The following is a 25310-nucleotide window of genomic DNA, read 5'->3' as shown; positions in this document are numbered from 1 at the left end:
TTTTGCTCAGAAATCTTTTCCTTGTTTAGTTATAAATTACTGTTATGATTCAAATAGCTGTAGTTCTCATGGGTTGTTGGATTTAAATTAGCATAAAATAATGATCAACAAAACAATAGCTTTTAAGTTAGAAAAATGAAACAACAATTATCAAAATTCAAGTGTCATGAAACTGTTTAGAAGAGATAGGAGTAAGAGCAAGGTGAAGTGAATTTCATTAATCAGAAAACCAGATCTGATAAGTGGTTGTATAATTGATTTACAAGCAATGTGTCTTTTAAAATGTTATAAACCTATTATTTTCTACATTTACTCAATTAATAAGTCATATAGTAGATTGAGTTATTATTGCTTGCTGGAATTTTGGTTAGAATTGCATTGAATATTGAGATCAGTTTACATAGACTTGACATCTTTGAAATGTAGCCTTTTAACCCCCGGATGCCCTCATTTATTTAGGTCTTCTTAGACTCTCACATTATTGTTTGCATTTTCAGTGTACATGTTTTGTACATATTTTCTTAGATATGTTTTTGTGGTATTGGGTGTTTATTTGGTATTAACTGATATCTTTTTATTTTTAGGTTCTGTTTATGTTGCAAATATAAAGAAATACAGTTGATCTTTCATTGCTATATACAGGGTGGGCAAAAGTAAGTATGAACAAATGAAAAGTTGTTCGTATGGAAAATAATACAAGTTATAAATAATAATAATACAATAATAAACTGTGTTTCATGTACTCACAACTGTAAACCTACTTTTGCCCCACCTTGTGGTATATTAAGATAAGAAGAACAAATCATAACCTCAATGAATTTTCCATAGTGTCCCTGTTTATTTTTTCACTGTTTAATTCCTAGCAGATCATTTTAGTTATCTTCATAAATGAATATTAGTGCTGGTTTTATAGATGGAAGTTGTACTCCTATGCTATTTAAATAAATGCAAAATGACAAAACACTGAGATGTGAGAAATAAGTTTTGTTTAACCTTAGTAATAAAAGCATGGCATAGTGTTGATAGTGAATAGTAGTGCTAATGGGGAAAATATTCCACAAACGCTAAATAGGCTGAAAGCCAAGGTTTAACCCCAAAGCTATATCCCTCATTTGTTGTCATTTAAAACTGATATTACAGGTGTCTTCCAACTATGTTTTCATTGTATAAATAAACTTTGTGGGTTTCATAAAGCTAATTAAAACTCAAGCAGCAAAAGTGATACAAATAGTTTAGACTTTACCTGTCTCTGTAAGTTAAAATTTTTCTTCATTTTAAGGTTGGACTTGAAGCAATTAAATATACAACATATATTTCTGTTATAAAATGAGAGAACCAGAAATTTCACTTTATAAAATAAATTCTTTCACCAGAAAGAGGAAAATATTTACTTTGGTAAACACTGGATATAGCCTCATCACAATTTTTCTTTTAAGAAGTTATTTTCACTTAACTATAAGGGGATTTACATTACTGGCTTAAGATTATTTGGAGTTGTTTTATTTGTGTATGTACATACATAAGTGTCAAGAATACAGTAAGACCTTACTTAACTTCAAAAGGTCTTGGAAACTGCAAGGTTAAGTGCAATGATGTGTAACAAAACCAATTATACCATAGGCCAGCTGATGTAAATGAGAGCTAAGTTCCTATGGCACGTGTCTGATGACAAAGACATTTCCAAATTTCTAAATAAAGACCCCAAACACTTCCACTACTGAATATTGAAATAAATGTGAGCTATGCGTGCATATAAGAAAGATAAATGAACATTTGTAAGAGAATCATTGTCCAACTCATTTATCATAGTTCAGGGTCATAGACAGCCAGAGCTTGTCTGGGCAATTCAGAGTGCAAGGTAAGAACCACCCTGAACAGGACACTCTTCCGCCACAGGGCACACTTACACACACCCACCCTCACACAGACCGGGACCATGTACACAAGCCAGTTTACCTCATGGATGCATCTCTGGGATGTGGGAGGAAACTGGAGTACCTGGAAAAACCCATGCAGAGTCAGGGAGAATATTCGACTCCACTCATACAGAAATGGTATTTTTTTTCACTTTAACATTGTCTTGAAATGATGTAGGATGAAACAACTTTAATCTGAGCATCTTGCTATATTACAATTTAGAACTAACAATGAATAAGTGTTTTTTTCTATGTGTTCTGCTTATTTTTCAATTCCAAAATTATATAAGTACAAAAATGTAACTCCCAATATTTTATTCCTAAAACTATAAATATAAGTACAAACATTCATAGTGAAATTATTATATTCAGTGGATACAATTATTTTCAGTTTTTCTATATTGTCTGTTGTGCTGAAGAGTTTAAATGGCAACAATCTCTCATGACTTAATATTATAGAATGTAGCATATGCCATTAACCCTGAAATAAAGAGAAAATGTGACAGACTCAGATTACTTTAGATATTTGCTTCTTTGTCTGTAAAAATTAGTTAAGCCAATTTTAAACAAGTGCATTTCAAATCTAGCAATGTTTTAATTGCTCATTAGCTACCTGTGGCCAGCGGCCGCCATATGAGACAGCACAGCTATTGAGCAGGGGAGGTCATCAATAATTGCCCAGAGACAGAATGGAGCATGATGAACAAGCGTTGTCGTCACTGTCTCCAGCCAGTGAAACCACTACTGGTGTCAATCTGTCATAATTACCCAACATGCTGAAACATTTTGTGTTTTTCAAAATTAAAATGGCATTATATTTCCTGATTTAAAAAATGGATAGCAAGGCAATGGAAAAATCCAAACAAAACAAAAATATGAAGGAAAAGTAAAAATAAGTGAATATCCATTAGCCAAATATACCTGTTTAAATATTATTAATATTTTGGCCCATGTCCTTTCCATTCATGTACTTAATTCCTAATAGTATATGTAAAAATGCATTCATTTATGTATATTTACATCTCTTCACATTTTCTAAGTAGAACTTCTGACGTGGAGAACATTTCAAGTGATTTAAAATAAGTGCCATTAGTAATATAGACAAATGAGGTGATCTAATTTCATAAATCATTGCTCATTCTTTTAATTAGAAGAAAAAGTCATAGAAATAACAAGCATTTTAATCAAGGCAGTAAAGGAAATCTTGTCAATAAATCCCCTTAGAGTGGTTATTTTGCTTGGTGTCTTGTAATATTCGATCTTTCCCAAACCTGTCCCTATCCACATGCCATCCAACTCAGATTATTTTTTTCCAAAAAGTAATAGGAGTTAAGTCTGTTACTATGCAGTCTCCATGGGGGCTGTACTTCCTCTCTCTCATTCTGTGTTGTTGCATCCTCATGTGGATCTTGTTCAGGTATAAGAAGATTTAAAAAGAGGCTACATCAAAAGGAGCAGGTACACCTAACCTGTTACTTTTTTCATCAGTCTACTTCCATGACTTCTCTAAAGCATTTGCAAAGCTGTGAGTTTGACAACAATTTGGGAAGGAATATTAATGATCTCATTTTGTACTTGACTGCAGTTCAAATGCAGATACAGGTTGAATTTAACAGGATGAGATGAAGTTTCCATTTTTCTGAAAAATATAAAACTGACAAGTATGAATTTCTTGTTCTATAGTGCTGCCACAGCTTTTCAATGAATGTGTCACATTAATTAACGTGAAAAAAAACCTGTACAACTTTAATGCATTTCCAGCTTAGTGGATAAACACTAGAGTTAATGAGATCAAGGTATGCCTCCAACTCCATGCAAGAATGCTGTCATCACACCAGAGGAAAATACTGCCTACATGCAACATGTCATGTTTGGATTGATGACCACACTCACATGGGTGTCTTCGGTTTCTTCACATTGAGAAAGGGAATTGGTAAGAGAGCAGGACAACAATTTGCATGGTTTTAAATGTGTTTCCCTAGATGTTTAAATTTATAAACCTCAAAAAGTAAACAATCAACCAATGAAACAAATCATCACCAACAACAAGAAAAACAAAAACACCTGTTCTGCGAATCAGTGCTCTGTTAATTAGATTCTTTAATGTTCACGCGCCATTCCTGCAACCCGCTCAAGCCCTGTGCTGTTTATTCATTGTGTGGTTGTTTCAAAGACTGAGTCAAATCTCAACCTGTCATCAATCTGTGAATATACTCGTAAGTACCGGTATTAAGAATAAACATTTAGAATATACTTTAGAAATATAATGGAGTAATTTTATGCCTATAGAAACTAATATTTTTTAAATGGGGCCTGGGTTGCATATTGATGGATTTCTTTAATTTAATTTAATTTATTTATCTTTATTGTGTTTTTTGCAAGTAATAGCCCATGTGGACTTAAACATTAAGGCTATTGCTGGTCACACTTGATAGATTGAGGAGCAGGTGTCTAGGACACCATCTTGAAAAATTCTCTTAAACAAACTAGGTCAAGCCCTCAAATTTATCAAGACACGAACCTGCGAACAGGAAGGTGATGTATGTAGGAAAGGGTATGGGTTGCCTAAAAGTCCGGAATGCTTGTTTAACCAATTGATTTATTCTTCACTTTCATTCTTCACTGTGCCTCCTGATAGTTTACGTTTGCTCAGGCTTAATGAGAGACTGCCATTATATATGATGGAGGCCCGTAGGAGGATATTTTTTAAATGAAACTTACATGTGTGCATAGGTTTCACATATTTCAATTTTTTGATTCTGTACATATTTCATGAGCATATGTGGTTTATAAATGAAATTATTTACTCTATACATTTTAATGTTACACAACTAATGCTAATGATACCGATCCCATTTTACTTCCACAATTAGTGTGCAGCTAGTTTGCCTGTACACATACACAATCAGAAGAAAGGAAAGCATGTTTTATTTATTGCCTAATGAGGCAATCCAGAATGGTTCCCAAGTATGTCATCAACTGGGGTCTCTTTCGTCAACTAGTAAAATCAGATAGTATATAGTTTTAAAAAATTGTAAGAAATAAAACTATTCTTTAAGTGTTATATTACTCTAATATTGAACCATTTTAAAAAACTAGTTTAAATTGTTTTATTTATTAGACATTATTAGCCACTTATTATCCATTTATTTATTCAAATACTTATTAAGCATCAAGATTTGTCACAGATGGTGTTGGAATTTAGGAATATTATGCAAATATTTATTACCACAGAAACTAATAAAACATTCAAAAGTGGAATTTATGTTTCTTTTATTTTTTGTTTTCTCAGTAACATAAAAAGATAATTTAATTAAATAAATACACATTAATGTATATGCTTTTTCCTCAAATATTATATTTAATATGGTAAATATTAATACATGTTATTTTTACCCTCATTATAATCATCATTGTTGCTTGGAACATAGGATGAAAATTTCTAAGTAATCACACTATAAAATAAATTTTACAATTATAGTACTTATAATATTACTAATAATATTACTAATATTACTAATAATTACTAATAACATTACTAATTATTATTAGTAATTATAGCATTAATAACTTATTCATTTCATTTCTATTTTTAAAAAGTGCATATTCTGTCTCTGACATAGAAAAATATATTTGTTTCCTAATTCTTCTATGTCATATTTTTCTATGAATGTTCTTAATACTGTTATTTTCCTAAATAACGGAACTTTTTCATCATCAGATATAATTTTTACATGACTTTAAAATTCAAAATGAAAAAGTCAAAATCCTGAGACTTTCTTACTGTCAACATGAACTGAGTTATAGGTTAGTTATGAAAAATAAAATCATATAAGGCATTAAAAAGTACATATGTAGTAGTAACTGAGGATTTCCTAAAATAGGCAAAATTGTTGGACACTACAATTTTGGTAGATTGTGAATCAGTAAAGAAAATGTATTTATCTGTATTTATCAATAAAATAAATGTATTTATGTACAATATATTGGGTCTCCAATCAAAATAGCTGTCTTAATTTTTATTAGTCTAGAAAGACCCTCTCTCCCCAGGAAATCAATATAGGCAACATTGCTGGATATGAAACACAGTAGAAGGAAATCCCTCCTTTTGTAAGTCAACTATGACAGTATTTCTTTGAAGTTTTGACTTATAATTTCTATCCTAGAGTAATGGCCATATGTACAAAATGTATACCTTCTATTGAACTTTATATCACATTAGAAAATATTAAAATAAATCACTTTTTAGTGTTTATAGCTCAGTTATATTAAATATAAATTGTACTGGCAATAACAATAATAGAGCAGTAGCAATACTGACAAAAATATAATATTTTCAGATACAAATTAAATGGTTGCTCTGTGATTGGAAACATGCTAACTTTTTAAATTTATCATCACTATTTATTTATACAGTTTAGTACAATAATTAATAAATAATAATACAAAATAAGCTCTGTGTTTCACATACTCACAACTGTAAACCTACTTGTGCCCTCCAGCCTGTATGAGACATATTATGACACAGGGGGAGGGAGCTATACTGTGTTCATAGGGATACATCTAGAACAAATGCTAAGGAGCCTGGCACACTGAAGGGAGAGGATCCTCGGTGGCTAGATATGAAGAGTTTGGTTAAGACTGTGTGGTAACAATATTTTGAAACTCAGGAAAGGTATACAGATGAGTGATGGAGCTAATATAAAAATTCTAGTTTCATGATCCAAAGTCAATGTGCTTAAATCTTCAGTAATTGTTCTAATAGTTCTGATAGATAGCTACGTTTGCAGGAGCTAATAGTCTTAAATCTGGGGTCACACAACCTTGGCCTGAATTTTGGTTGCGTTATTTTATGGTCATTAGTGTGAAGTTTGTTTGATAAATTACTTAATCCCCTGAGCCTTAGTCTCCCCATCTGCAAAATGGAGATAACAAAAGGATCTCACTGATAGAGTAGTTATAAAATCAACATGTGTCATTAGATCATATATATTTGAAGAGTTTCATACCATGTGTGGCACACACTGAGCATTCACTCTAATTTTTAAAGGTCAAGATTCCTTATTGTGAAGGTTGAAAACTTCAAGTAGTTTTATAGTTTATGTGATTTCCTGGGTTATTTAGTGGTTTATTGTTTTATTAAATATTTGCATTTGTTTACACACAGACAGCTAATAATCCAAGATATTTAAGTACATTTTTCCCAGATAGAAGGAATAAACATACAATCATTATCATTCTATTTTAATGCTGCTGGCAAATAAAGGTAAAATACAAGAGAAACTCTAAAATGCTGTGCCGAGACGTTTATCACGTTCTTGTAGCAAGATGTTAATGTGAGTTTTTAGTAGCACATGTATTAGCTAGCATAAGTGATTCTGCAAACAGCAGTTGTCAGTACTCGTCAAATGATCAATTGTTAATGCGCAAAATAAAGTATCCAGAAGAATGAAGATAAGCTGCAGAGATGTTCTCTTCGGGCAATAAAACTGGCAGCCTTACTCTGAATTTTTACCACCCGCAGTCAGTGTGTTTCCAAAATGTTGCATATGGCTTTCCACATGAGGAAGTGAAAGTGTGATGTTATAATGTGGCAGATGCTTTACATTCCAAATACAGTTGTCCAAAACAAACATTTTTGAAAAATATATTTGCATAGTGCAATCTTCATGGAAAAACATCACACAGCTTTCTTCATCATTTGACGAATAACATTGAGGCCTTGTTGTAAGAAAAAAAAAAACCTACCGTAAAATTCTGGATAATTTCAGCAAAACCTGTCCACCATTTAAAGCATTTAGAAAACTGATTTAGCTATTGTTATGGACTGAATTATATCCCTCCAGAAATTCAGACATAGAAGTCCTAAGCTCTCAGCTCACATGTCACGGTTTCTGGTCTTCATAGCAATAAAGTTAAAATGAGGTCTCTAAGGTAGGTCAAATCCTCATGTGGTAGATATCTTTTTAAAAGAGGAAACGTGTACACAGATATTCAGAGAGAAAGCATGGTGGACATAAGGAGGAGGTGGCCATTTACAAACAAAGGAGAGAGGCCTGGAACAAACCCTTGCCTCAAAGCCCTGAGGAAAAAAACAATCTTGCAGACATCTTGATCTTGGACTTCTGCTTCCCTCCAGAGCTGTAAAGAAAATAACTTTCTGCTCTTTAAGTCACCCAGGATGTGTACTTTGTTATAGGAGCCCTGGCAAATTGATACATCAGCCTGAGACTACATTAATGCTTATTGAAGTTGCCAATTTTCTAGTAGGGGCTTTAGATACTTTCATTATAGGATGAAAAATAATCAGTTTCAACATTTCAATGTATCAAATATTGTTTTGAATTTCAGTTGAAGAGACTGACAGATAATACACCAAAACCAATATTGATATTTACTTTTATTTAAATAACAGAATTACCAACTTTCATAACTTTCCCCAAAATGTGGATCTGGAAAACATTAAAAACTCTTCTTGGCAGGTTTGTTTGGCCACTGATTTTGGAATGACTGTTTTGGTCCCATAGCTTGGAAAGGTGGACTTTCACGACTTTGCTTCTGACTTCAAAATTTCTTTTCTTCAATGATATCCAAGAGGCCCATTGAAAATGCCCACAGTGCCTGCTTTCTTCCAAATACAATTTTCTTGGGCAAGCTCAAATGGGTCAAGTTGTCCTAGAGTATCTGACTCTTTCGTGGGTGATCCTAATACAAATAATACACAAAATATGTTAGAGGGCCAATATCCTTTCCTTACACAAAAACTCATCATCTAGTTGAGAAGATAAACAAATAAGCAAATAAAATAGAATGTGGTAGGATAAACACAGAGATACTTGTGTGCAGAGGAAGATGAACAACTAAGAAGCCTGAGAATGGAGTAGTCACAAATCAATGATTGCTTCTGGTTTAAGAAGCACTAAGGCTATTTGCTGTTTTTGTTACAGTGCAGGTGTGGAGAAGGATGCTGGTTCTGCCCCACTGTCTGGCTTCCTCAAAAGAATTTTTATCTTTCTTCCAAGTTAATTTGAACCTTTCAGAGAAGTCAAGATTTCTTGGCCTACCAGTGGGGGCGCTGTTGTCAGCAACCTATCACATTCCACTTTCATGCATGATGCAATTAGTTATTCCACAGCATGAGCTTTCATAAACAATATGAATGATTGATTAGTTAGATATAACAAATTATGTATTTCAAACTGCTATTGGTTTTAATGCCTAACAAAAAGAAACTCCATCTTGCATTCCAGAGAGGTCAGAAGAATTCACAGCTCCATTGTTTACCTTGTCATTCTTTTTTTTTTTTTTTTTTTTTGCGGGGGAGGGTTGTAAACTAGACTGTAATAATAACAGAGAAAGTTCAGGTATAAAAGTTATGGAGATATGTTCACAGGTTGAAGGGAGAAGAAGGAATTGATCAGTTTTTATTTGTTCAGTTTTGACTTTCATAATTTAGGTCTTCTTGAAATAGTGAAGTGGTTATTAATGAAATTACTGAATAAAAAATTGGCTGTTGCATGTCTGGTCCCTTGGTTCCTCATTGAAATAACACATTTAAGATCTTCCTAGATCACATAAGTTTTCACAGGAATATAGCTAAAATATTACCCGAAAGAATATATTTTCATTTTTGAAAACCAACAAACATTTAGTTAGATATGACTCGACTGAAATGTACATAGGTAGACAACACATGTAATTGATTTTGTAGATTATTGATTAATTAATAATGTGAAAGAAGTAAACATAAGGGGAAAAGTTCAGGTAAAATATGCCCTGAAGTTTTCTTTGTCACCTGTTATCAATCACTAATATATCCTAAAACATCTTTAACCTGAATATTATGGTCTTAATAAGAAAATATGGGTTTATATATAAATATACATTTATATTATAACTCATACTAAGATTATACTTTAATATTTTTACTCTAGAAAATATTGTCTGTCATTTATTATTATTTTTAAAGATTTTATTTATTTATTTTTAGAGAGGGAAGGGAGGGAGATAGAGAGAGAGAGAGAAACATCAATGTGTGGTTGCTGGGGGCTATGGCCCGCAACCCAGGCATGTACCCTGGCTGGGAATCGAACCTGCGACACTTTGGTTCACAGTCCGCGCTCAATCCACTGAGCTACACCAGCCAGGCTATCATTTATTATTTTTAAAAATGAGGTTCTTTGACCTGAATAGTTTTACATAAATACATTACATTTCTAGGTATCTACTGTTGTAACATATTCACTATAATATAGAATTGTGTTCATAGGTAACTTCTAACACAATTATCTTAAAATAAATCACAAATATCTTAATAAAAATCTATTGTGTATTTGACTATAACATTAATTTAAAAAGTTAGAACACTTTCTTATAAATCAGATCAATGCCAAATTTACTTTGGCAATATGGAGTAAAACATTAATCCATTTAGATTATTTATGTCAAAATAAATAATATTTAGATTAATTTAGCTTTAATAGATTAATTTAAATTAAAACTCATAAGTTTGAGTTTTATACAAGATTCAAATTACAAAATAGCTTATCCAATACTTTTATTAATATGACCTAAATGTGGTAAGAAATTGATAGGCATGCACTTTTTAAAGAAAAAGTATTTTTCGAATTTGAGAGCATTTATTTACAAAGGCATATGCATCTGTATGTTCATTACAGCATTATTCACTGTGAGAAAGACATGGAAGCAACCTAAGTATATTTTGATGTATGTTTGAATAAAGAAGATATAATGGAATAATACTTATCTACAAGAAAAGATGAAATACTGCCATTTTCAACAACATGGATGTATCTTAAGCATATTATATTAAGCAAAATCAGTCAGATAGGAAAAGAGAAGAACCATATGATTTCACTTATATGTGAGATATAAAACTGAAAATAACAGATAAACATGAAAAACAAACAAAAACTCACAGACGATATACAGTGGTTACCAGCGGGAAGGGGGTGGGACGTAGGAAAGGGTAAAAGGGGTCAAATATATGGTAACAGAAGACTTGACTTTAGGTGGTAGGCACACAATGACAGAGGTGGACATATACTATCTAGACATACAAAAATATTTTATAAAAGTGTATTGTTAGACATAGTAAGCAATGTAACCTGGTTTGAAATTAATATGGTAAAGCTTGGGAATACATAGGCACTATCAGGATAAATGTAAAAGTAAAATGAAACAACAAACTGAGAACTCTGTGTTGGACCCAGTTTGGATGCCCTTTGTGCCTGCTTTCCACTTGGTCCATATTGTCTTGTTCTCATGTGGCCCTGGGCTCTGTCCAGCTGCTCAGCAGAGAGCTCTCCCTGACTATCCTCACTACTGCCCCATGTTCTAGCAGCACAGACCAAGTTGCCTTCTCCAGTGAAAATCCACTAAATTGTCTTATTGTGGTATATCGAGGGTGACTTTTTCTGCCAGGACCTGGATTTCAAAAGTCAGTGCCATGAAATTGTGGCCCACAATTAAATATTAGCATTGAAGCTTCACATTAAGCTCTGTTTTCTAGATTAGGTTATAAAACATCTCTTTCTGAATAAACATTTTATCATGCTTTTTAAAAAATAAAAACTCAACAAGATTCATCTTTTGCTACATAAATACAATGTTTGACTTAGAATTCATTTTAATTAAATGCTTATTTTGTTTACATGTGCTGCAATGGCTAATAATTTTAGAATGGTAATAATTCTATTTATTTAAATTTCTATTTTTCTACCCAAATAATAGTAAGAACAATTATAGTAATACTAAAACAAAACAAAACAAAAAACTGTATTACGATATAATTATGTGTCAGGTTATATTTTTATTTAATTTGAGCTTTTAAATCTATATCTACTCTGTAAAAATGTCATATTCTTCTTAGTGTTCCCCCTGATATCTTATTTAGCCTGATAAATGCTTGCAATCTGTTTAATGGCATGTGGTCTATCTAGCTTCCCAAGCTCTCTCTTTCTCTCTTGCCCTGTAACTTTGCAAGTCTGTTACCATCATGACTTCCTGATATAAACAAACTTAAACAATTACCTCAATTCTTATCCAACATAATGAACATAATCTTTGAAGTTTGGGGACGTATTTTTATAATATATTTCTGGCTGAATTGTAAAATGTCAGAGAAATTTGGTTGAAACATACATAAAATCCCTGAGAGGAAGTAATTCTTCAGGAACAACCCAGGCATTGTTCTCCTGATTTCACTCTACGATGGTTTCCTCAGTGCAAAATGATATGGTAGAAAGGGCAATGGAATGAATGCTGAGGACAACTTGGAGTATTCTCAGTAGTCTAGGAGGGGGTTAGGGAATGTTCCTCCATCTTTCAATTCCTCATCATCTGAAGAATAAGAAATTTGGACAAGATGTCTCCTGGGTCTGCTGTAGTTATAAACTTGTAATTTTAATGAAAAATAATTACAAAATAAATCACAGTTTGTTCTTATAATTATTATTTCAAGTAACATTGAATAGTTTAAATAAATAATACTTTACTGAAGGGATCCCAGATGACGTTCATGACAAAGGGGAAGGAGAAAAATGTGATTATGAAAATGTAAAACAATAGTTTTCTCAATTGTTATTAAACATCTTTAGTTACTATTGCCCATTTGATCTGCCTTCATGTAGGTCATTATAAATAAATGTCTCCTTTTGTATGTTTGTATTGTTTAACTGTTTTAAGTCTTGTAAAAATTATAGCCAATAAATCAATAATTTTTAACTGTTTAATATGTGTTTTGATAAATCTTTATCTAGCTGTTTGTATAATTGTTTTCTAACAATAACAATGATAACTGGTGGTTAAAATGATGTGGAAAGTCCACAGTGGTTCTAGACAGTGATCTAACTTAGTGTTGTAGCTTCTGTTAGAAAGGGAATACCTTCTCTGTCCTCTAATTCAGGCCAATTTAATATGTTTGAGATATAATTTTGGGGAGAGAAATTATTAAAAGGTAAAATGGAAAAAAATATGCAGCGTTATCCAGGGTCCTGGTTAAAAACAACCTCAGGAATATTAGAGCAAAATCTCCGGAAAATATGAAAAACCAGTGTTGGGCACATTAGATTAAAAAAAAAAAATTGGACATTGACATGCTCTAAATTTCTGTTGTCTGCTGTGAATTGAGTGCACATGTATTATTAAAGAATATATCTCCACATATAGTTTCATTATTTGTAATAAGAGTGTAAAACATGGACCAATGTAAGTTGCATGAAGTTGCCTTTAAGATCTGCATTACATAAGTCTGCAGAATCTTGCTCTGCTTGTAAGGAAATTCCACAGCTCTCTCAGTTTTTCTAGGAATTTTATGTGGTTTCTATTTGCCTGTTCACTTTGGATCTCATGGTATTACATTGCAGAATCCTCGATAATTATGTATCCTATTATATCATTCTGACACAGACATTGTCCTTCAGAGTCATCTGAATCCAGGTGTGTGAGATTATTTCTCTGATTTCCACAAAACAATATGGGCACAAATAACTTTTAAAAAGAATATAAAGAAAGAAAAAGAGGAAAAGAAATTATGCAAAAAAAAATGGATCTAATAGGAAATTTTGGACTTTATGATTCATCATAGGAATGAAAAGATCTTCAAAGAGAATATTGTCTAAAAGACTAAGATAAGTCAGTGGTATTGCCCTCCTTGCAAACAAACAATTTAGCTTGACACAGCTTCATGAATGCCAACAGAGGGCAAAGCCTTATCTCTTCAGAGAAAATAAACTTACTGCTCATGGCTGATCGGAAAGTATGACCTTTGTGTTTGTCTTGATTCCACTTGTCCCACAAGTTAAACTGGGATGATGCAAAGTGAGCTCAGTTAAATGCAGCACATCCAGTGGTTCTGGACCTTAGCCAAGGCAGCACAAACTTAGTAAATGCCCATTACGATAAGAGTACCGCCAGCCAACCTGCTCAATTTTTGCAAAACAGACAAGCATTAGGTGTCTTATCCTGGACAGCAAACAAATCAGTCTTCTGTTCTGGAAGGAGAGGGTATCTCTATTTTGCACAGCATTTTGCTATACAGACATCCTTGAAAAGGTAACCCAGAACAAAATCTGTCAGAAACTCAGCTCAAAAGAAAGAGGAAAAATAGGAGAGAACTATGGAGAATCATCTTCCAATGATCTCATCTTATAACAGTTGTATCAGAAATAATCTGGGAGTGATGATTTCTCTACCTCCTACCTCTCTTTTTCTTTCTCAGTCCACTTTATTCTATTCTCCTCAATCTTTTTAATGTAAAGAAACTTAATCTTGCACTCAGTGATTGAAGATCTCAGAATGTACTCCAAAGGATAAATATATATTTTAAATAACTTCTGCTTCAAGATAGACCTAAATTCCCAACGAATAAGGAATTGTAATTTTTTGCTATACTGTTTAAGTAATATATTTGCCAAACCTAGAGGTCACAAATTTTCTACTTATCTCTGTAGCATTTCAAGGGAAAACTAAGATACACCTATAGACATTATTCTCTTAAAATTGTACAACCAAAATACATTTGTATATAAATTAATGCTGGAGTCCTGGAAGTCCAGAAAAAGACTGTTAAATCACAACTTCCTAATCCAAGCTACATACAGTTTACTTTATAAAAGTTATTCACCTGTACTGGTAGCATAAATTAATGGATGACAAATGGAGATGGACATTAGCCTGAATATTTCAAATGTATAGGCAAGACCTCCAAATTACCTAAATTGGAAAGAAAAAGGCTGCCTTAAATAATTAGAGTAATTGGAATTAGGAAGTATATCTCTAAATAATCAAAAGAAAAGGAAAAGGAAAACTAAAACAAATAAAAGTAAAAAAAATATAGATAACTTGACAAAGTATAAATAAAAAAATGCATAATTGAAAAAATGTGACACAATATGGCAAAGTAAATATTATGTATATATTATTTATTATATATAATGCATTTTATAGATATAAATATAGATATAGATAGGTATAGATATAGAATTTAAACTCTGAGAAAGAGCCCAGTACTCTTTAATAATCAATTAGTACTAATTGGTAGTGCATAAACTAGGAGAAAATATTTGTATGAAGGGGGAGAAGATATAAAAGAAAGTTAATAAATATGCAAATATCTTTTGGTCTCTGTCATTTTAAATTTGTAGTAATTTTTTAGAGAACCAATAGAAAAAGTGGTCCTTGGATACAATGTCTGCCATAGTGTTATATGACATATACTTGAAAAACATGCTTTAAATGCATACATACATTGTAAGGGCTAGTTACATAAGTCTGAATCAATTCTGTGTAATTTACTATTTCTTCTATCAATTTAAAAGATTTATGACTATATATGCTCAAAGACCTTATTAAAACTAGGCATATTAATTTGTCATTCACATAATGGCTCTGTCCTGAAGTGTCTACATTTATAACCTGACCTCGTTAATGGTGAGTTCTGTGATCTTGGGCAATATTGTTCTTCACTTTGTTTTCACACTTTTGAAAAAAGCATGGTGGTAAATATCTGCTCAAGTGCCATTTGGCTTTTAAAATTCCCTGATTGTAACAGAAATCAGAGCCACCTATTCTCTAAGACAAACCTTGCTTAAGAGTTCATTTCAGTCAGGTTCTCGTGAAAGTGACCACAACTTTACCACCAAGAGGAATCCCTCCTATTCTTTAGTGCTTGACTTAATGTGTGAATCACACTTGCCCCATAAAATCACGAGACAGAATTGCAATAACTTGCGTTAAAGCTGCTTAAGCATGCTATGGCTACAGGCAATAGTCTACTTTGATCACTCTTAAGGAAAATATAAACAAAGAAAGTACACAGGGTAGGACTTAATGAAAAGTAATTTGATTAAAAGATCTCTAAGATAAGAAAGAGCCTAAAATAGAGTGGTTACATATATAATTATCCTTGGTTTCCTGAGAACTTTAATATTTCACTGGAAGATTTACTTGATTTTATTTTTACCTTCAATATACTTTTCCATGCCATTTCATGTATTTTATATAGATCAGTTCTGAAGCATCCAAAAGATTCCCAAGATCATGAATCTGAAAATATTTCTATAAAATATAAATACACCAATATTTAAAAGATTTTATTTATTTATTTTTTTTAGCGAGGGAAAGGGAGGGAGAAAGGGAGGAAGAGAAACATCAATGTGTGGCTGCCTTTCACTCGCCCCTACTGGGAACCTAGCCTGCAACCCAGGCATGTGCCCTGGCTGGGAATCAAACTAGAGAACCTTTGGTGTGCAGGCCCTCACTCAATCCACTGAGCCACATCAGCTAGGGCTCTTTATCAATTTTAAAAAGCGTTTCAGCCAAGTACAATATTTAAAATTTCATGTGATACAGAGGAAATCTGAGAAAAACATTATTTATAGAACAAAATACAACAAAGACATTTTAATCCATTATAGCAATAAGACAACTAAGATCTCATTGAAATTGTTTAAGTGACCTGAAGATACCAAGTTGTATTTGTCTTAATTTTATGATATCTATTGAAATATTTAGCTAACATACACAATTCCAAAAGGTATATTTCAGAGAACTGGAATATGAGCCTTGAAAAGGCTAATATCTACAACATCTAACATTTTGTTCAATTCCACTTGTCTAGTAGAAGGTAGACTGTGTACAATCTCCTTCTCTTTGGCAAAGAACCTAAGAAATTTCTAGGGGCAGGAAAACAATTCATTAAATTATACATTTTTTAATTCATAAGAAAATCAATATTAAAATTATTTAAATCTTCAAAAAATAACTGAATTTCTAATTAAATATTAATACTAAACAAATACTTTAGAGAAAATGCTAGTTGATTTTTAAGCATTTCCAAAAATTAAGATCAAAAGAAACTTCTAGAGAGAGTTATACGTCTTATATATACCTATTAAGGAAATTATGTCATGACTTTTCATGTTCTTGGAACATAGACGTTTCAGGGTTATATTAGTACTAACAACGGCAGCTTCCTGAAAAAAGATGAGCAAGACACTGGACTCTTACCAAGGAGGCACACGTTGGTCATGTTAAGATATACAACTTTTTTCCCTTTTATTTTCCAGAAAGAATACATTAAAGCCTTCTAATTAAGGGAATATATTTACTATATTTTACCTTCTAAAACCATTCTACTTAAATAATGTTCTCCCTTTTTTTCTTAAGCAGTTTAAAGTAAAGACTTTTCAGCCCTGGCTGGTATGGCTCTGTGGATTGAGCACTGGCCTGGGAAGTAAAGGGTGGCCAGTAGGATTCTCAGTCAGGGCACATGCCTGGGTTGCGGTCTGGGTCACCAGCAGGGGGAGCATGAGAGACAACCACACATTGATGTTTCTCTCCCTCTCTTTCTCCATCTCTTCCCCTCTAAAAATAAATAAATAAAATCTTTAAAAAATAATAAAATAAAATAAAATAAAGACTTTTCATTAAAGATGGTAAATTTAACACATGTATTTTCCTTACCAGTTTCTTAATTACCAGCAAAAAAAAAAAAAGACAGTAAAAAAGCTCTAAAAAGCCAGAAGCATTAATCTTACAAGGACAAAGGGATTGAAGAAAATGTCACAATAACTTTTTTCTTGAAAATTGACAAGCAAATAGATTAAGTGATAACTGACTCAGACTGAGAATGCAAAGAGGAAAAAAAAGGAAACAATAGAACACTCAGATGTCCTCTGAGCTTAGTGCTCTGTAGAATTCAGAATAGGCCTCGGGTCTCTTAACACCAGACAGCTCTCACAGTAGTTATAGAATTTAAAAGAAGAGGAAGATATGAAAGATACAGATGGTTATATTTTGCTTGTTTGTTTATTTTGTTGATTATGTTCCACTTATAGGTCAGATCATATGGCATTTGTCTTTTACCACCTGGCTTATTTCACTTAGCATAATGCTCTCCAGTTCCATCCATGCTGTTGTGAAATGTAGGAGCTCCTTCTTTCTCTCTGCTGTGTAGTATTCCATCGTTTAAATGTACCGCAGTTTTTTGATACACTCATTTACTGATGGGCCCTTAGGTTGTTTCCAGCACTTGGCTATTGTAAATTGTGCTGCTATGACACTGAGGTGCATAGGTTCTTTTGAATTGGAGTTTCAGGATTCTTACAGCATAATCCCAGCAGTGGAACTGCCGGGTCAAAAGGCATTTCCACTTTTAGTTTTCTGAGGAAATTCCATACTGTTTTCCACAGTGGCTGCACCAGTCTGCATTTCCACCAACAGTGCACTAGGGTTCCGTTTTCTCTACAACCTCACCAGCACTTGTTGTTTGTTGATTTGTTTATGATGGCCACTCTGACCAGTGTGAAATGTTATCTCAATACTTATTTCAGTACATGGTGAATTCTACTGGTGTCTGAGATAGTAAGCGCAGTTCTGTGTATAGATCTGTGGAAGTATCTTTGTGAAAAATGATCACTTTAGAGGAACCTTGGAGTTTTCATACTGGCATTTAAGTTTAACTTAATGTTGGGGGAGGTAGTGAATTAAGTCAAATTCAAATTAGTTCTTACACATGAAAAAAAAAAAGAAAAATATAGCTGGAATTCTAGAGACTTCTCCACCAAAGGAAATGCAGCCTTCAGGGAATCAGGCCCACCTGAACTGGGAATACCATATGGAAAATAGAAGAACTGGAAGAAAAGGTGTATTTGAACAGTATGAGCACTTCCCAGCCCTATTCCCCTGTCATGACCCCGAGGACTCCGACACTCAAGCTTTCACCCCTTATTAGGAAGAATGGTAGATTTCTCTACAAGGAAAACTCACAGGGCCAAGGAAGAAGAGCATGTAAGCAATGGCATCTGTTGCTCTTCAAGTGAAAACCTAGCAATGTCACCTTTAGACAAAAGATTCTAGTAACAAGCCTTGCTGGGCAATTGCACTTGTAGAGTAGTTTTGTTTAGTGTCTTACTCTTCAACATGAAATGAAGCTTAAGATCAGTAAAAATTATAGAAAATATATTCTGTAAAGGAAAATGAAATTAAGATAAATCATAAATGAATCACATAAAATAAGCCAAACCAAAACCAGGAAGTACAATAAAAAGTCAGTATCTTCATAGTATAAAGAAGATAAGGCACCCTTGAGTCTAGAACAGTATGCCGTAAGGGTTCCTCACACAGGCACAGAGCAGTTTAGATGTAAAGGTAGATGTGATGTTTGAATTGAATTACTTCAAAAGCACATATCTGAAATGATATTTTTAGATAAACACATACAAATACAGACATTACTCAATTTTTCCTTAACTCAAATTTATTAAAGTTGTAAGTAGAAGTAAGGTGTATGATCATCTAAAACTTTTAAACAAATTACACCTAGTAACTGACTCACTATTTTTCATTATACCACTCAACACATATTTGAAATTAGGTTCTTCAAATCATGCATTTTGTTCTTATTAATAGGTTATTATGGAGCTAGAAAATTAAAAACATCAGAAAATTAAATAACAATCACAATATTACTATGGATTTAAAATATAACAAAAGATCAAACTTAGGGCATGAATTAAATATTTAACTAGTTTTGTTTTGTTGTAATTATGTAAAATCATATAAATGCATCACCAGTTACAAATAGTGTGATTTGCTTTACCAAAGAAAATAAAGGAAGCTCTAAGTTGGTTTATTTATATTATGCATTCAAATCAAAATGAAAGTATAGAACATTAACTCTGGGAAGTTTCTAAGCTCCTATATCCTTACATTATAAGCTGGTATATTTCAATTTAATGAACAATATTAGTTAGATTAATAAACAACAAAGCCAATTTACATTTAGGCAAGCAACTCTCTTACTTTTCAAATAACGATTTCAAATTGTCTTTTTGGAAAACATCATATAATTTAATTATTATTGAACAAACTTAGAAGAATTAATTATTTGAGAATATAAATCAGCAATTTTATTAGAGCATGAAATTAAGCACCTCATATAAAAGGTAGAAACCCCAAGGGTTTAAAGATGATGCTATTGACATATCACTTTTTCTAATTTAATGTGATTAGTAGTTGCATTTATATAAATGGATGGAAGGGCCTGGTGTTACTAAGTGCACACACCAAATAATTCTATTAAGATTTTTCAGTGGCCTGAGCTTATATTCATTTAACAGCTCGATTGCATATTCTTCTCATATAAAACATCTAGGTTGAATTTTCATAACCAGGGGAAATGAGGACTTGAGTTAATTATCCCAATAACTTAGACTAAAGCCACACTTGGGGTTCTAAGGAATTGGAAGCAGGAACAATTTATACTTCGATTCAGAGAAGTAATACTCCATGCTAGTTTCCAAATTAATATGATCAACTATTTTGGCTCAGATGTTTCTTCAGAAACCTCAGGAGAGGAAGGAGAAAAAACAATCTTTGGAGCAGACGTGGCAGTGGAAATGGGTAACTAGTAAGTGTTTGAATATGCTCTTTAGGTTGTGTTATACTGAAAGATTGTGCATTTTATTCTTTCTATAAAATAAAAATGCTAATAACACATGGCTCACCAAGACATCAGTTGTTGTTTTTTCTTTATGAAAGAGCCAAAAATTAAATTCTAGAACATTAAGAAACAACAAGTAAGGTCTTTACACTGAAGAGAATAAGTCTGACCTAGACATTGGTTTAGAGTTTGGGTACACAAATTCAGTTTTCTCAGAGGATGATCACACACCATATGTTTTACAATGCATACTTTAAAGTAACTTAATTTTTTGCAACTTTACTTAGGGTTAATGTGATGCCATTCAATGTACATGTCACTGTTACCAAACTGAGTGGGAGGCGAGAGGAGCAACAGCAGAGAAAGGGGGAGAGGAAGTAAAGGAGGCCAGGGAGAGAATGACATGGAAAAAGAGGAGAGGGAGCGAAAAGAGAAAAAAGAAAAGCTTTCTGTATACTTTCAGTAATTTGCTGTTGAGACAATGTAAAGCTTTAGTATTTGAATAGATTTGCAATGATTGCAATGTAAACACTAGCTCATAGCTCCTCAGTTTGATGTACCTGAGCATTTTGTTTCAAAATTGTTGATTGAAATAAGTTTTGCAACAGTGGAAATAAGCTTTTCAATATTTTTTTCTTGAAAATTATAGCTACATATGTTGGATAAGATTCACAATTATCTAGAGGTACAAAAGTACCAGCTCACAAAATCTTAGTTAAAATTAACGTCTCTAAACTTGTTGAGTGGGTTAAGTACCCATCTAACTGCAAACACACACGCACACACACACACACACACACACACACACACACACACACAGAGTACCTGTGACTTCTAGGACCAGGCTTTGCTTGCTGAATTTAAAATTACAGAGACAAGTGTGATGAAAACAGAAAAAGCATGTGACAGTGAATGAGAGAAGGAAATAGAGGTGCGCCTTGATGGATGGTCTACCAGACTGAGAGGTGAGCATGAGGAACGGCCTCCATGTCCTCAGCAGTTAACAATGAGTCCAGGTTTAGCTGGACATGCAGTTTATCAGCAAGGGGTTAGAAGAAATAAAACTCAAAAGGCAGATGGAGACCAGATCCGAAAGGTTTTAATGTCAACATGAGGATTCTGAGTTTTGTCCTATATGCTGTGGAGATGGGGAAGGGGAGAATTGGTGAAACTGATTAAATGCATTAGGGAAACACTAAAAGAAAGAATAACAAATGTGTAACTAACTAGACATATAAAAAATGTAATGTTGAAAAATGTTGAATGCTTGTCTTTTATATCTTCAATATACAGTTGTAAAAGATGTGACATTTGATACCACCACTACTGCTTGCTTATTTAAAGGAGAATAAATACACTTGGTGAACATAAATATTTAGAAGGATGTCTACCAATCAAAGATCAAAGTTTTGCTTCACAAACAAACAGTAATATTATGAAAATTATGTACACACACACACACACAAATTTGGGATAAATGATTATGTAATAACTATAAAACCAGTTTCATGAAGTAACATTTTCTCATATGCTGGTACAAAAAATATAACAAATTGTGCTGAAATGACCTTAGAAGTTAAATTCATTAAATTAGTGTTTAAAATTTACTTCTATGAACCCAAGAATGTCATATTCTCCTGTGAATAAATCATAATGCAGCAGGAGTATTTTCCAGAAATAATAAATTTGTGGGTTTTTTATTTTTCAGGAGAGTGTCAATGTTGTTATTTGGTGCTTAATATATCCCACAGAGATTTAAGCTATTGAATGTGTGTTACAATTTTCTTCCCAAATGCTTTATTTTTCTGGGCTGTGTTAGAAGTGAATGTTGTGCTTTGTTAAACAAGCAAATTTACACCTGTAGCCTATTTCTAACATGTGTAAGTTGTGGGTTTACCTATAGAAATTCAAAATAGCTGATGATGCTTGCTTGGAATCACCTTTGCCTAGGGAACTCCAGAAAAAATGAGTAGAGAGTATTGTCTTACTGCAACTGAATTGCTTATAGAAAAGTCTGATTTATTTTATTCTTTATAGTAAATACCTCATGAGGTACTCCAGAAGAAGAACATAAGACAGAACATTGGGCTCAAGATATGTATTAGGATCAACACCTATTAAAAAATGGAGGAAAAGGAAGATGGATGGCCAAAATATTTGAGTAATGAGAAAGGTATAGAGGACCCATCAGAGAAGAAGGTCTGAGATTTGCACATGACAGTTGTTCTCCATGAGTGCAAATTGGCTGGCCTTTGTATTCACACCTAAATCATACCCTGGGAAGGTTTTGATGTTAGGTAAAGAAAGCTCTCTGGAACCTTGGAAGATCCTGAACTAACTGTTGGCTTTTGCTAAGTGAACTCCTTAGAGTCACTAAAACATCTTTCCTTGAGGGAGGGTAACATAGGCAGCACGCTGCTGTGTCTACTGTGGTTTGCATGTTGGACCAACCCTCTCCAATTCTGCATAAACATTCATGGGGCAGCTCTACCATGGAGATGATGAGTTTTTCCTTGTAAGGGGAATTAAGAAGAATAAAGTTGTGAGACCAAGTTCAGTTTCTGACATTGCAGCTGGTCTCAAAACCACAATTGATTCTAGTTATTTTCCTATTCGACTATCTGATCCAGGTTCCTTTCATTTTAAGTGGTTTTCTTTTTTGACCTGAATTGCTCACCTAGTGTGGTGATTTAGACTTTGATTCATGAGGAGCCTGAGTTCATGTTTCTTTTATATGATCCCAGACTCACGAGTACTTCTTTCTGGAAATAAAATGTGTTTGATGCAGTGGGTATTCAGCATCTAGAAGCCATTTCACCCTTGTCTAGAATTGATACTATCTTCATTTAGGCTGTCAACATCCTGGTCTCACATGATATTATATGGAGTTCTGTACCAGTAGCACTCTGCTATTGGTGCTGACTGACAATCTGCATGAAAGAAAGGGGAGCTCATATTCAAACTGTGTAGATATGTGGTAGTCAGAGCTTGAATATTCACACAAATGTCCTCCTGGTTGGCCTCCATCTCTAGGATAGAATAATAGCAAGCCTACCTCCCTCTGATGATCTGAGTCAGTTACCACTGACAAATATGTTGGCTTCTTTCCTTGCCTGTTGATTTCTGAAAGCAATATATACCAGGACTCAAAATCCCATGGTCACATTTCCTTTGCTGTAAAGTGACCCTTTTGACCCGGAAAATGGTTTTGGATCATCACCAGGTCAGTGGTTCAAATGTTCAGTAAGTCCTTATATAGTAGCGAGGAATAAGATCTTGCACAGAAGGTGGGCAAACCCATGTTATAATACTGACAAATCAGTTCCCTTTCCAGGCTGAGAATGTCCAATATAATCACGTGTTCATCAAGTAGCTGGAAATTCTCCTTGAAAAACGGTTTCATATCAAAAGTACTACTAGTCTTTGTTTCTCGAAGACTTGGTCTTAAGAACAGTATTAACTAGATCAGCTTGAATGAGTGAGCAGTTACGCTTTTGAGTGGTAAATAACCCCTGTCTCTGATATTCAGTACTATATCTATTCCATATATTCATCTTGTACCTGTACGGGATGGCCATTAACTGTTCCTAGCTAACAACAACTTGCCAAGTCATTGTTTCTATGTGGCTTTTCAGTGACTGACTCTTTGATGGTGGGCATTCACTGTTAGAATTAAAATGTGCTACAAAGACCTTCACAACTTGTTCTTATTCTCATAGAACCACCCACACTTGGCTTCTGCAGATCTAGACACTTAACACCCAAACATTTTCTTTCAGCTAATGTCATCAAAGGTATTTCTTATACAGAAGCTTATTTATTCTTAACTTGAGTAACTTGCGTTTTTGCATGAATTGGATAATTAAGTTTGCTGCCTGAAGTTTTGCTTTTGGGGAGGATGTTCCTGGAAAGCAGACTATGAATCAGGAGTGCAGGCGGTTTCTTGGAGAGCTCACTTCACAACTGTCAGAATCGAGAGAAGCAGGACTGCAAGAACGGAAACGTAGGAACAAGGTGCATTTACAAAGAATACTCAGATAATCCCACAGAAATAACTGAAATTGAGGTGTGACTTTAGAATCTCCCTTATTGAGGAAATGGGGCTGGGAACTTTAAGCCTAAGTGGATCTCTAAAAGGATGAAAACTGCCCCCATGAGGGAGCATAATGTGAGGATGCAGCTCCTCTTGCACACTGGGTTTGCTTCTGAGCTGTCAGCACAGAGCACTCAGCACCAGGGAATGCAGTGTCTCTATCTTAGAGGAAGGACGTGAGAAGTGCAACATACACATTAGAAAGACCACGTCTGTAAACGGGGATAATGTGCAAGGCCACTACCTAAATGGGAATGGATTCCAAGACTGCTGACTTTTTGAAATATCCTCTTATAATTAAATGAATGGATGCATATAAAAGCACTTTGCATACCACAGCATCACACCAATGTAAAATAATATTATCATTAAAATAAAATGTTCAGAGCAGCATTTATTTAACCGACATAGTACTGAAAAGAAGCCCAGTCAGCAGGCATGTGAATCAATTAAATAATTTAAAGTGTTGTGATAATGAGTAATGAAAATGAAAGAAAAGAGAGAGTATCTTCTTTGCCTGCTTAAAATGTGTCAATCCTCTTAATATTTTTGATAAATGATTGTTAATAATAAAAAGCTAAAGTGAGAGGCAATAAGCATTAATTTGAGATCAAAAAAAGAATAGCCGCTGGAGAGGCATTGATTCAGGCAGAAACCCAAATAGTGTTCAGATTAGCAGACAAAGCCAAAGGGTGTTTATGGGAAAAGGAAGGGCAAACATTGTATCAACAGAAGGAAGGTGTTTCTATGGTGGCGATAAACTAACATAGTGATGCAAATTCCAAATAATGTTTCAAATATTCAGTCCAGAGGTCATAAATCCAGTAGTCATGAT

Source organism: Phyllostomus hastatus, unplaced genomic scaffold, assembly GCF_019186645.2.
Source record: "Phyllostomus hastatus isolate PE091 unplaced genomic scaffold, TTU_PhHast_1.1 phas_contig_86, whole genome shotgun sequence".
In the NCBI taxonomy this organism is placed as follows: Eukaryota; Metazoa; Chordata; class Mammalia; order Chiroptera; family Phyllostomidae; genus Phyllostomus; species Phyllostomus hastatus.
The sequence above is the reverse complement of the archived record's forward strand: the minus strand, read 5'-3'. Positions refer to the sequence as shown.